The 15268-nt window shown below is 38.6% G+C and overlaps 1 long non-coding RNA gene and 1 pseudogene across 1 annotated transcript; both read right to left on the bottom strand.

The window, feature by feature from the left end:
* Positions 1 to 977: 977 nt before the first annotated feature.
* On the bottom strand, positions 978 to 1703 carry LOC130220901 (60S ribosomal protein L7-like; annotated as a pseudogene).
* Positions 1704 to 10820: 9117 nt separating this feature from the next.
* On the bottom strand, positions 10821 to 13209 carry LOC130220902 (uncharacterized). Its single transcript, XR_008836242.1, has 3 exons — positions 12645 to 13209; positions 12475 to 12558; positions 10821 to 12077 (listed from the first exon to the last, which is right to left on the bottom strand). It is a non-coding gene; the product is annotated as an uncharacterized LOC130220902 (long non-coding RNA).
* Between the last annotated feature and the right edge of the window lie 2059 nt (positions 13210 to 15268).

The following is a 15268-nucleotide window of genomic DNA, read 5'->3' as shown; positions in this document are numbered from 1 at the left end:
TATTAAGTGGTGCTAATCCCATTGCTGATGGATTATAAAAAGAGGTGTTGATAAAGGCTGCATGTGGTTTACTATTTGGTGGACAGATTCCTCAAATATTTTACATGTGTTACCATTACCCTTGTTTTTCCTGGATTTGCATTGTTTTACCAACTTGTTGATTTCAAAGATCATCACATCTCAACCTTGGGTCTATGCAGAAGAAATCTGTGAATTCAATTCTGTTGTTGAAAAGCCTACAGAGAGAGATATACACAATGATATTAGAAACAGTTCTCTTAAACACACTTAACCCCAGGAGCAGAAGCATTCCTAAAAGCCTTTGAAGTCTGACATTTTCGTATGCGTTTTTTTTTTTTTCATATTAATATGCGAAAAATTCATCACATAAGCAAACCTTGCACACTGAGTCCGAAGCGCATTATTTAATCAATTATGAAATAAAATGCATAACATTTCTGAGTCAGTTTAAGCAATGATACTTATCTCTCTTCTTCTCCAAAGTTGAAAAAGAAAGAAGCGTAAGCTGCATATTGCTCATCCAATACTGCAAAGAGAGGAAGGGGGGGGGGGGGGGTTCTGCGCAAAGATCTGTGCTGGATTTTCCCCAAATGCAAAGTTTATTTCAGGTACATTGCTTGTGATACCGTACACATTCACATACATAAACAAATCCTGAAGAGAGAACAGATGGCGGCTGTGTTGACATGTCAAAGCAATGGACCGAACGCAGACCATTCAGTACGTAAAAATTTGTGGACACACGTACACACACACACCAAACAGCAGCAGGGCAGAGGTACGTCAGTCACTGAATCCAGTCACGGGTTCTTAACTGTCTGCCACATTCTGTCCTTATTTTATGCACTGGGTTTGTCATAAATTTATCTGTAGCTCTTTTTGCTTTGTTTTTTGTGTAAATGATTTTATTTTCTTCACAGACCAACAGCAGAAAATTGTCCAAACACCAAGTGTTCCTAATTCATCCTCCTGACAATTCTGTTGATCTGGTCCTCCCTGTTTCCAGCATCGCCTCCCACCACAAAGCGAGTGGTCTTCTTGTTCATGCCACCGTGTAGAGAGGACAGCTTGAATGGCCAGAGGAAGTTATTGGCAGCTTTAAGTTCTTCCCAACAGTGTAGATCTCGTGGATGAGATCCTCAATGCAGATGATTCCACACTGACTGGGGGTCTTCTCAATGAGGGAGTTGTCTTCCAGAGCAATGCGCTGCTTCTTGATCTTGCCGAATCCATGCTTGTAGATGAGCTCCCGCACTGATTTAAGGTTGGGGTAGCCCCAGGCAATGTAGGGCTCTGTAATTCGGAGCATGTTGATGGAGGCCTTGTTCAGTTTGACAAAGACACCGTTGAAGATCTAGCGGAGACTGAGCAGCTGAAGTACCTTGCGCACTTTAGGGCTGACACTATTGATACCTCTGATACTGACGACAAAAGCCAGTTTAGGCTCAGATGGGATATAGTAGTTGCCAGCCTTGCGAGCTATCCTGCTCATGCGGATTTTACGCCTGCACAGCTGCTTGTACTCCTTGTGGTAAGCTTCAGCTCTCTTGAAGATGAGCTTCCTGGTGACTTTGCTGGTCTTTTTGTCAGCTTTCTTCAGACGTATAGCCCTGATGAAACCGCTGTCGCCTCTTCAAGAGGTTTTCCGGGACTGAGGGAACCTTCTTCATTTCACCCGCCATTATCCCTACAGTAAAAGGGTTTTCTACGCTACAGTTATCTGTAGCTCTAATGACGGCATTCTGTATTCAGATTTTTGATTGTACGATAGCTCTGAACTGTAAAACCCCTCTCATAGCATTTTTTCGGATGCAAAAAGTGAAAAAAAATAAATAAAAATAAAAAAAATCGATCACTGTTCAAATTTTTTTTATGACACACGAAAGTTTCGTAGACAGTGTGTCAATACGACTGACACAATGTGAGGTAGAATTTATTTTTTAATGTGCAAACATTATGAACAAAATTTCAGATTCAGTGCGCAATAACCTTTAGTTTCATATTGTTGAAAACCAAAAGTGAGTTATAAAAGCTGGAAATGCATTTCATAATTACAGAGTTGTTGTTGCTTTATGTAAAAAGCTTCTACTTTAATGTTTAGAATGAATATTAAATGTCTCAATGTATTATATTTGTTTTAATGATTTTAATTAAAGGAACCAATTAGTGAATAAAATGCAACTCTAAATTCAAAGTGAAATACTTCAACACAAATGTTGCTGTTTCAATAACCTTTAACCATGTAACTATGGAAATTATGATGAAATATACACTCTCACCTTACTGTCTTTATGTTACTGTTGTCAGAGACGATGCTGTAGATTTTCTGAGCCCCGACACCAGTGATGCAATTCCCACTAAAGCTGCAGACCAAACAGACGAATCAGAAATGTAACAACTACTTTAATAATGTGCACTTAACTTTCGTTCCTCATTTCTCAGTTTCTCACTCGATGTTTTGTGCTTTGTGGAGGTTTGGGAGCAGCAGATCCAGGCTGTGATCGGTGAGATGACACTGACTCAGATCCAGTTTTGTCAGTCCTTCAGAATATTCCAGAATCAGTGCCAAACCGCTACAGGTCTGCAGGTCCAGCGGCGTCTGACTGAGGTCCAGCTCTTCACCCAGAGCTCCAGAAAGAGACTCGGCCTGCTCGTGCCTCACATGAGCCAGAAACCGAAGCAGCAGAGGTTTAGCACAGCTGAAAGACAACAGCAAAATATTTGATACATTTCTAAATGTGTTTATACTTGATCTGTGTATGCATGCATGTAATGTGCTGCTTTTTTCACCAGAGTTTCACTGCATGCAGCACTGAGAACAGCTGGTCCATTCCTGCAGTGTTAATCTCACAGTCCTGCAGAATCAGCTGTGTTTTTCTGTTTGTTTTTGCTCTCTGAATGATACTGGACGTCACAAGGCAGTCATCAGCTGTGAGTTGCAGAGGCTCAGAGGCTGTGTTTGTGGTCAGATCCAGAGCAGAGCGGCAGGAGAAGTCCAGCCTGTGTTGTAGGACGGAGAGCAGAAACACTGACCCCTGCAGGACATCAGAGACACTGCAGCAGTGAAGCATCTTCAGTAACAGCAGCCTGTCCACACTGAACACACACAAAAACTACATCAGGACACATTCAGGGCAATCGGTACCATCTCTGATTGAAAGTAGCTCACAAAACTTATTTTTCATTATATCTTAGTCTTCCTCATTCTTCAGCAATCTCAGCATTCAGTGAAGAATGGCAGTATATCACAATCTAATCTTCTGGATTCATCCCCACGACTCAGTCATTTCAACTGCTCTCTCTGAAAACTTTGCATACCCTTACACTCCCTGCCCAATCGGAAAGGAATGAGGTACTGGCTTTCTCATTTCTAATACCATACAGTCTCTATTGCTTCTCACTCTAAATTTCACATTCTGGTCATTTATACTCTGGTCAGTGAGGAGCATTTGATGCATCTCTTCCATCACACACCCAATTCTCACTTCGTGATGTTAATAGTGCAACAAAAACTTTTTTTCTCCACTTTAATATCCTGCTATTAATGTGCACTGCTCCATCTAACCCCTGGCTGTCTGAATATCGAACAGCATTGAGGGCAACAGAGAGAGAATGGCACAAAAAAGACCCTCCTTAAGGCTGATTTATACTTCTGTGTCAAGCACACACATATGGTCCAGCACAGCCTTTGTGCAATTGCATAGCCCTCACTGTGGCTGACGTCGACGCTGACATGCATCTTCCAAAAAATCTAACTACACGTTGCAGGGAGTCCCAGGAAGGAGCTCCAGATGGAAACTTTAGTTCTGTGTTTACCTTATGATTAAAGTTGTTGCACATTCATCAGTTCCCGCCTCTAAATGAGCGAGTTTTAGCTACTTGTACATTAAGTTAGTGTTCAGAAAAAAACAAAACCCCCACAAAAAAAACTCTACACAGAGGAACAAACACCTACTGCCAGCTAGCATTTTAGAAGTGTTATTGCAGAGGAACAATACAGCACACAGAAGTATAAATGCATGGCTACGTGCAAGGCAGGCGCCGTGGGACACGCTGATCACTCAGCGCAAAAGTATAAAGTATAAATCAGCCTTCAGCAGCTACCAAACCCAGCTGGCATGCTTTTCTTCCTAACTAAACTCAGCCAAAACCCTATACAACCATAACAAAATTAACAGCATTTCAGACACTGGTAAACTATTAAGGAAAATTAATACCTTGCTCTGTTCTTCTTCACTGCCTCCTTATCAGCTGATTTAGCCTCCTTTTTCACACAAAAAACATTCAAATTAGCTGTCTGTTTCCACCACGTCCACTCCAATTTTCCATCAAGCAAAACCCTTGAAAAGAAATTCTCTTGTCTTCTCCTCCCTCCTTATGGAGGTAGAAATGTCCAAACTTCTCCAGTCTGCCCATCCTACAAACCCGTCCTCTGGACTCAATACCCTTACACTTCCTGCAGGAAATTTCTCCAGCCCTCAGTGCTGGCTCTAACACACATCATTAGCACTTGTAACCGTATGTAATTAGCACAGGTAACCTGATGCTCAAAAGACCAGCACTCAACACCTCAATGGTTGAAAGTTAAAGACTGGTCTCTCTCCTTTATTTTATTGCCAAGACACTAGAAATTGTTGTTTGTTACTCAAATTTATAAACCCACAATTATAACACCAATCAGGTTTCAAATGTGGACATTCTACTGAAACTGCAAAACTTTCAGTCACTGAAGGCCTGTGTATTGCCAAAGCAGGTTCTTAATGATCTATTCTACCTTTACTGGACCTGTCTGCTGCTTCCGATTCAGTAAATTACCAGATTCTACTGTCCACCCTCTCCTCAACAGGCATCACTGGAATTAGACTCTATAAAGATCTTTCCACATGGACCGCTGATTCACTAGTATCATTCAAACAACAACTAAAAACCTATCGCTTCCACAATCACCTGAACCCCTGTGAACAAAACCAAGATCCCATCTTCTCTCCCCCCACCAATTCTGAGCGTGCCTCACAAAGGTGAGTGGGCTTGACAAACCACCTGTAGAAAACACTCTTTTATCTCTGTCATTTTAACAAAACACTTGCACCAGACACTTTCGTACGGTCACTCAAGAGCTTAAAAAAAAACATTTTTGAAGTGAACTTCACACAGATGAGTGGGCTTGACAAACCACCTGTAGAAACATTCCTCCCTTCCTCTAGCACTTTATCCTCTGAGCATTAAAAGTTCCTTTTGTAAAATGAACACTTGTTTGTATTTCCTCCACTTGTTGAATTGCTGAATGCCTCATCAATGTACGTCACTTCAGACAAAAGCATCTGCTAAATGACTAAATGTAAGCTGTGTGCAGTCTGAGCAGGTGCAGGTTTGTTTGATCTGAGGCTCAACTATATATAAATTTTTGTAAGATTTGTAACACAATATTGTAATGTATACATTTTGGTTTACAATATTTTCTATGCTTATAGTTAATTGTCAGTTAACAGTACTAAGCAGGAAAAGAAAAGACAGAAATGGGCATATAGAGAGTAGTCGCAACACCTGAGGTGCGAAACGTGTTTGAGGAGAGGCAGAAATGTCTCCAGCTCTTCCTCTGGTATGATGGTCCACATCAGGTTGAGTGAAGCTGCTGTACAGTGCTGGAGTGTGAAGCGCAGCGCTGCACAATCAACAGAGTCCAGATCTCTGCACTGCAGATTAATGCAGTTCCCCACCGAACTCAACAGACTGGACACAAATCCAGCTGAGCGGCTCTCATAGATTTCTCTGATTATAGACAGCATGAAGGCAGAGCTCATCCTGTACAGACACATATCACATTCATCATTAGTCACTGTGAATTTGATACTTGTTTATTTAAAATGATAATTTGAGGTTTCATAGGCAACGGATCAAAAGAAATAAACTTTAAAGACAGCATGACATACATTCAAGTCATCTTTATTTCTATAGTGCTTTAGACAATGTCGATTGTGTTATGGCTGCTTTACAAGAATGAATAGGAAAGGATAAAAAGGCTTGTGATGTAAAAAAGTTAAACAGTATTGAAATGCAGTTTTGAGAAGCAACTAATTTATTCCATAGATTACCGTTTAAATGTAATCCTGTTCGGAAGTGGCAGAATTTCTCCCATGTTGCACTGAACATTGCTCTTCCTGAGGTCCACAGTGATTTGTTGATTGCTGTGCTGCAGAAAATAGTGAAGCTCTCTCCAGGTCAAGGAACAGGAAGTCAGATCTCCATTCACTCTCTGAAGAAAACATTGAGTCAATTCCTCTTCCTGAGTTTCGTAGACATACTTAATCAGCTTCTGAAGAATCTCTTTGGATGGTCTAAAAACATACACAACGTTAATTATGCTTTATATAATTATATACATAATTTAAACACTGCTAAAATGTGTCTTTGTGTCAGACCTGAGAGTCAGTGGGCCCTGGTGACACAGTAGGACAGACAGAGAAACAGGCTGAATATTGCATTCAGTCAAGTTCAGACAGCGAATGGTCCAGAGTCTCAGAAGGATGGCCAAACTGCTCAGGACTGTTGATAGACTTCTTTCTGAACACAATTCATTATTCAGTTCAAGTATGAGTTCATTAACAGTGACAGGAGCTTGTACCTTCAGAGACCTCAAGGTCTTCACTATTCTCACCACCATATAACCACTCAGCCTGAAGAAAGAAAAAACAATTCATAAGAATTAAATGATCAACATTGAACTCACTTAATTAGTCATTTGATTTACTGATTGAATTAGTAATCCTGTCTGCACCTGAGAGTGTGTATGTGTTTAACACGTCTGAAAAGAAGTCTTGTTCCTCTGATAGAGATTGCTTTTGGTCTTAATATGAGGTTGGGTCTTTCAGAGGAGAACGACAAAAATTTCCCCACAGACCTGCAAGTTTTGGTGGTTAAAGGCAATTCAAGACTGATGGAGAAATCAAGACTCAAACAGTGAAGTCACCAGCTCTGAATCCTTTCTGAACTGGACCAGTTTAATGATAGTTAACAAACTCTGCTCTGAACAGCTGAAAAGACAATAAAATAATTAATTAAACTGAGTTCATGTGTTCCAACATTTAACAACTGTCAGTAGATGTAGATTGTCTTACCTGAGCTGTGAGATGAAGGGCAGACACTGGAGGAATCTCCTCACTTCACTCTCTTCCTCTGAACATCCTCTCAGCTCTACTGGTTTCTTCTCTGTTTGGAGTTTCAGCACTTCCAGGAGGACAGAGGTCTTTCTCTTTGAGAGATCTATGATCCAGACATCAGGAGTCTGAAAAACTGACTGTAATGCTGGAAGGAAACTCCAGCCTGTTTTAGTCTTATAGTTCTTAACGTGTGAATAAAGATCCAGCAGGAAATCATTTTGTTTAAAGAGCCCATATTATACATGAAATAGGGTCATATTTAGGTTGTAAGGGTCTCCAACAACAGTCTAATATGCATGCAAGGTCAAAAAACACTTTGATGGTCTTATAATCTGCATTTATTTTTACCTAATTATCCCAGCGACTCCCATATGAATCGTTCAGCGATTCATTTGTTCCCAAACCCCTCCTCAGCGCGAAGCTAATCTGCGCTGATTGGACCGATGACAGCCTGCTGCTAATGGTCGACAAGGACAAGGCTTCAGCGCGAGAGTGAAATGCCCAGCTGCTAATCTACAATATAAAAGTAGTCACAGTGCATACACGCTTCATAGTGGATTTTGGCTGCCAGTGGGTAAATGTAAACACAGACGATGGACTAGAAAATACTGACGACGAACTATTTTATTGAGCAAAAAGTCCAAGAACTGGCGAGGAGGTCACAGTCTTCTTGCTCTTTTCACACACACACACACACACGCACACACACACAGGGCCTGCGCGTCCATAGAGAAGCGGCTGAATAGAGAGGGCGCGGCGCTCAGTTATATCCGCGAATACCCGTGCGTTACACACACGAGGAGACACACACACGCACACACACACAGGGCCTGCGCGTCCATAGAGAAGCGGCTGAATAGAGAGGGCGCGGCGCTCAGTTATATCCACGAATACCCGTGCGTTACACACACGAGGAGACACACACACACACACACACACACAGGGCCGGCGCGTCCATAGAGGAGCGGCGCTCAGTTATATCCGCGAATACCCGTGCGTTACACACACGAGGAGACAATAATATTGAGCTGAAATATTTTGAAACTTGTCCGTTGCATGTGTGTAAACAGCTGACGATCTGTAATCAAAGCGGCACGCGTCGCGTTTTCAACGTGGCTTTACACGCGATATGAGAATATAAAGAGTTAACCTGATACAGCACACGCGGTTACAAGTAACAAAACACAAATAAATACATTATTTGCAAGCTAGAGTAAACGAGGCAATAATTTTAATCACACGTACTTACACTTGTGAAATGGGGGTAGAAACTGATTCATGATGCACTGATCCATCAGTCTTTACTGATCCTTCCTTTAACAAACTGATGAAGTCTTCTTTGAAAGCATATAGTTTTCAGAAGCACTCAATCTGCTCAAGGCTGGGCTATATTGCTGATGTTTCATCTTTGATTAGACTGTCCATAATATCCATCTGCACAGCGTGACTTCATTCGACCAGTGTCTGTGTGTGTGTGTGTGTGAGACTTTTTTTTCTGTTAGTGGGCGGGGCCGCAGGTTTCAAATCTCCCGGGTTTGCGCGCCCAACTACTTGTGTTTCGTAGCTGCGTCATCGCGAAAAACCTAATGACTCGTTATCAAGACGACTCGTTTGAAGCACTATGAGTCAACTCTTTTATAGATGAATCAATAGTTTTAAACACTGTACACTTACAGATTTAAGCCTTAGCTGGATATTTCACTTCACTTAGAGCTGTGTTACACACTACATGGAAGGGCATTTTCAAAAACCCATAATATGGGCTCTTTAAAACATGCATACAGTTATGCTAGATAAGGAAACGCATCATATTTTAAAAAGCAAGAAGCATCTATTTAAACATTTTATATTAGATAGAAATTTACCTGCCGCTCGTTAACAACAAACTACCATGATGTTTCCAACTTTCAGAAGGAGTTGCTTAAGTTTTATTGTTTACGCAAGTTACTGTACAAATACGTCATTACGTAACGACGTAAACCAGCGTCAATGGGTATGATGCGCACAAGGACATTTCACTGGCCAGTTTATAATAATGACATTTACTATACGAGTATGAAATTGTTTGAATGTCAGATAATACTAAAATCTAACTACTAATGGTCAAGCTTGCAACCATGTTGAGTAAAAAGTACTCATTCTAAGAGAAACCAGTAATCAGTTTTGTAATTTATTCTAACTTATCACATAGGTTTTTAACATATGCCATTATTTTACTATGATTCTAAACAATAGTAGTCTACACCTACTTCTTACAGTGTTTATTAAAACAGAAACATTAATACAAATCCAGTAATTGGAGGAAACTCTTCCTTATTTTTTTCAAATTTAAAAAATAAACCTGTCTTACATTAACCACAATTCAGCCACTAATTTAACATATTATAGCGTTTTACTCCAGGTGAAATACAGCAGACACAACTGAAGTATACTTGGACAGATTAGGTTAATGTTAAGTACAGTACATGAAGCCCTTCTTTAGTCAACTACAAATAAATCAATACAGAAAGAGACATTGTCAAATCCTCTTATTTACTCATGTCATAAAAGAGTAATAACTCCTTGTGATAAAGTTGATCTAGAAGAAAGTGCAAGATGAGCTGCACTTATGAAATCTGAAGGGATCAAACAAGCTGACTCAATGTAGTGGCACAAATCATCCTGCAGAGGACGCAAATGCTCTACTAATTACAATCAGAGCAGCAAAGCCCAGAATAACAGCCAGAAGAGCAGAGTCATCCTAGGCTGTTCACGTGGAGAAAACTAAAGAGTCTATAGAAGTGTATAAAACACGAATGACCAAAAACATCACTTATAATAAACCTGGACACAAATATCTAAGAAAACGAAAAAGAGTCACAAAGCCCCGAGAGCACAAGAGGAGAAATAGTAAATGTGACTCATTTACATTAACATTTAGTCATTTAGCAGACGCTTTTATCCAAAGCGACTTACAAATGAGGACAAGGAAGCAATTTACACAACTATAAGAGCAGCAGTGAACAAGTGCTATAGACAAGTTTCAGGTGTGTAAAGTCTAAATCACTAACATGGTCAGATGCTTTAGAATGAGGTATTTCACAGTGTTCTTGGTTCTTTTCTGGACTTCTACACATCTTTGGACTCTTGCTGTCAATGGAGGATGAGAGATTAATTAATTTATGTTTTGAAGATGAAGGTCTTAAAGTTGAAATGTTATTAGGGTGAGTAATTATTAACAGAGTTGTCATTTTAAGTGAACTGAGTTTGAAATACAAGTTAAATTGATGGTTATATAAATATTTATAACTTATATTTAAGAATTCAGTTCCCCCAGACATTAAAATACCGTTTTAATTACTTGCTCCAATGACATTTCATCCTGAAGACCTTTGTTCGGGCTCTTTGAAGCTCTTTTTTGCTAATTTTTAAACATGTTCAATATTATGCAAAAAAGTGGACAAAAATTTATTTGTTTAAAATGTAAACACGTTTTAAAAATATATTTCAGCAAACTTATTTTAGTGCATTTTTGTACACATTTAAAATATATTTAACATAAAATATATTTAAACATATAAACAAAACAATTAAACCATATGGAAAATATGTATTACACACACTCTACTGAATGATCAACACACTTATATGCTCTCAAACAGATCTAGTTTCACATTTTATTTTAATTAAACGCCCAGCGAAGCACACAATGCAAATGTAACAATGTAAACAGCACAACACAAGTACAGCAACTTGCTTGCTGTTTGTTAATTACATAAATGAAAAACCTGGATTAGATTGTGGTGAACAAAATTATTATGATAAACAATAAAAATAAATCAAGCGGAAAGTACCTGTTTTGCTTATATTTATTAGTTCGGCCCAGCTCCCCATCAGTAATATGTAACATCTCCTCAGTACCTCTGTTTAAAATACTCTGGTGGCCCTTTTCTTCCCTATAATGTGCATCTCGACCACTTCATAAATCAAATCAAAAACGCTGTTAAGTAGTTTTTAAAAAGTTTAAAAACACAAAACTAAGCAACAATATAATAAAAAAAAATGTAATGAGGTGATAAAAACAGAAGTCTGACCTGCAGTAACTATCATTTCAGTCACATTAATGAGGTAAAAGTGATTTCCTGAGTATTTTGCCTCTTGTATTTTGTCAGCATTGACCACTCAGAGAGTTCAGGCAGTAAAACATGAATACTTCAATAGTTTGTGGATCACTAATAAAGGCAGAATAAAAGAAATTATGGACCTTAATCAGAAATGAATGTGCATGTAAATGAGGTCATTATAGAAGTGTCAGGTTAACATCACCTGTAAACAGTTTACATCTAAAACTGTTGGCATTTGTAAACAAAACATGAATGTAGTTAATTCAGGATCCACATCCAGTGAAACATAACGGCATTTTTACACTGAATAAAGTATTTAAATAAGCTCTCTTTTAAAGACTTGGAGCTGTTTGCTTTGGCTGTCTGAGCTGAAATCTTTAACCTGTTAAATATGTTAAATATGACACACCAGTCAGAACAGACAGTACACAAAATAAAATATAGCAATGATGATTGTGAAACCTAACAAAATGTGTGTTTATATAAAATAAAATAAAGCTAAATTCAATCTGTAATTACCCTGCTTGACATAATATAAAGCAGCGGAAAGACACTGTCAGTTAATAAAACAGACTTAATATAACAAACCTATTGTTGATCATTACTTAAGGTGATGATAAAAGATGAATGCAGTTTATGATCTGGTGACTAGATTCACCTTTGGGACATGGTTTTTACCTTATTATCATTATGCTTGTTGATATTCGTTTCATATATAATAGTTTATTGGCATCACCAGACCTCAAACTGTGCGGCTCTGAGGAGCTCTTTGGATTCAATTCTGTTGTTGAAGAGCCTGAAGAGACACAAAACACAAGCTGATATTAGCCACAGCCAAACTGATATATTCCTCACTTTTAACTAATTTTGGATAAATAATATCTTCTAAATAAATGCATATACATGAAACCAACACAATAAACAATATAAACAGAAGAATGAATGATTTCCATTCTACTGATTATAAGAATAGACTAAATCAAAAGTTTAGATCAATTATTTGTTTTTAACTTTGTAAAAGATCGAAAAAATTAAATATTCGATTTTTTTTGCACACAAATGAAAGCTGTCACCATGAATAAATCAAATTTTAATGGGTCTTTGAAAAGCTTAAAGTATATTAATGAAGATTTCACCACTGAAAGAACTGATCAAATAACTTTGGTCAATACTGTGATTCATATCTGACTCACCTCACTGTCTTTATGTTACTGTTGTGAGAGACGACACTGTAGATTTTCTGAGCCCCGACATCAGTGATGCTATTCCCACTAAAGCTGCAGATCAAACCATTTAATAAATTAGAAATGTCAACTTTTACATTACAGTTCAGAGATTTACAAGAGATTTATTTCTATCTCACTCGATGTTTTGTGCTTTGTGGAGGTTTGGGAGCAGCAGATCCAGGCTGTGATCGGTGAGATGACACTGACTCAGATTTAGTTCAGTCACTCCTTCAGAATATTCCAGAATCAGTGCCAAACCTCTACAGGTCTGCAGGTCCAGCGGAGTCTGACTGAGGTCCAGCTCTTCATCCAGAGCTGCAGAAAGAGACTCGGCCTGCTCGTGCCTCACATGAGCCAGAAACTGAAGCAACAGAGGTTTAGCACAGCTGAAAGACAACAGCAAAATATTTGCTACATTCCAATATCATACACTAGGGTTAGGGCAATAAATAGATGAATTTTCGAAAGGCATTGCAATTCTCGCTGTAATCTGTTCTGTGCTTAGTTTTTAACAGCAGATGATGCTGTAGGCTAGTTTTTAACTATACACTCACACATGCTCATGAGAAAGAGTGATTGCCTGACTCTGCTGTGGGGGGTGGGGAGAGTATATGCTGGTTTTTGAATTTTTGAAACATTGCTGGTTATGTGCAGGTAAACCTTACTCATCTGACCTCAAATGGTGCTCTACCAAAAGACACTAGAGGCTATGGTCTTTAGCCTCCTTGTTAGAGCAACCAACTCCTATGCAAAGAATTGCCGATTTGATCCCAGCTCAGAGCGGGTTGGGTGGTGTAGGACCGGCGGGTTACAATGGTCTCGAGTAAAAACCAGCTTAGGACCAGCACAAGATCAACTAAATTAATGCTTCAACCAATAACTAAGCTCCTCTTTTCAACAAATTTGTAAACTTTTCTTGTGAGATTTGGCTAAATTTTCAAAATTTAATCAATTTTTTTTTGTTCAAGTGGTATGTGTAAGGAATTGGAGGCAAGCACAGTATGGTTATTTGTAAAGTATAGAGTGACATCTGTTGAGAGAAACTAAGCTCAGAATGAATTCAAGAGAATCACAATGCATTCAGAAAATTGCAGAATCTGTTGCTGTTTTGTCACCAGAGTTTCACTGAATGCAGCACTGGGAATAGCTGGTCCATTCCTGCAGTGTTAATCTCACAGTCCTGCAGAATCAGCTTTGTTTTTCTGTCTGTGTTTGCTCTCTGAATGACTCTGGACGTCACAAGGCAGTCATCAGCTGTGAGTTGTAGAGGCTCAGAATCTGTGTTTGTGGTAAGATCCAGAGCAGAGCGGCAGGAGAAGTCCAGCCTGTGCTGTAGGACGGAGAGCAGAAACTCTGACCCCTGCAGGACATCAGAGACACTGCAGGAGTGAAGCATCTTCAGTAACAGCAGCCTGTCCACACTGAACACAAACAACATCAGGACACATTCAGGTCATACAGTGAAAGCAGCTTACAGAGCTTTTTTATTATCATATTACAAATAGTATATAGAAAGTAGTTTCTCTGTGCCTTTGCCTGTGAATGGCAAACATGTCAGAAAAACAGCTAGAATATTTTCCTTAGAGATGAGACGTACATGCATAAAGCACTTTTGAATGAGTCAACTCTTTTTGAAAACAAATTTTCTCTGGTTTAGTAATCTACATTAAAATAACACAATTAGTTAATTTAGTTTATTTAACTCATGACCCCACTAAATATTTCCTACTTTTGATTGTTGTACAAAGTGCGTATCTTTTAAGGATGAAGATAATAAATATAATGCTATAGGTCAAAATAAACGTAAATAGCCTACATTATTAGGCAATCTGTCTTACAAAAATATATAAACATTTATGTATAAACATTGTTTATATATAAACAATTTTAACAATAAACTGTTTAGCTGTACTCGCAAGTGAATCGTAAGTTATTTTGTGTGATAAATATATTCTCAATAAACTATATATAAACATATTTTACTCTTAGAACTTTCACTCTGCCCTCTCAGGCCCCATTTACACTGATGCGGTTTAAAATTAAAATGTCATTTTAAAACTATCCTCGTCTACACTGGCGTTTCATATTGCATTAAAAAAAACTCTGTCCACACTATACCACTGAAAACATACATCATGTATCCATACATGTGCTGAAAATTACTTCAGTATATTCAGACATCTGAGCTCCAGGCAGTCAGCGAGAGCTCTGTGCACACCTGCCCAGCTAAGAGCAGCGCACATTGGCCAGTCCATCTCAGATTTGCCACTGTATCTCATCTCTCTATAGTTGTTAAACATGATATATAATTCATCTTGGGTATATCTAAGAACTCTTTGGTCTTTTGAATCTATTACTTGTTCTCAGGTAATGTGTTTTGACTGATCACAAAGAAAAGTTTATATAAAAATTCATGTAGCCACATATACTGATTCAGCATGTGTTGATTGGTTCCTTGCCTTCATTTCATATAGTGTATAAACTTATTGTACTTTTTACTTTTATAATGGCCATTATTGATTATTAAATCTGTATTTACTAAAAGAGAAAGGGTGTTTCGTATTTTGTATTTCATCATTTTTATTTTACGCAAAGTCTGAACTTACAAGGAATGTATAGAAGTCCAAACTTTGTGTACTTGGTATTAAGAAACGGCCACAATCAGGTAGCGCATGTCGGCATCTACAGCTTTATTTTCAGATGTCTCTATTTTCCTCCATCCACACTGACATGAAGCACCAGCATGTTAAATCGAAAACAG

The sequence above is a fragment of the Danio aesculapii genome, chromosome 3, assembly GCF_903798145.1.
Source record: "Danio aesculapii chromosome 3, fDanAes4.1, whole genome shotgun sequence".
NCBI classification, from domain to species: domain Eukaryota; kingdom Metazoa; phylum Chordata; class Actinopteri; order Cypriniformes; family Danionidae; genus Danio; species Danio aesculapii.
Note: the sequence above shows the minus strand (reverse complement) of the source record. Positions and strands in the feature narration are given on the sequence as shown.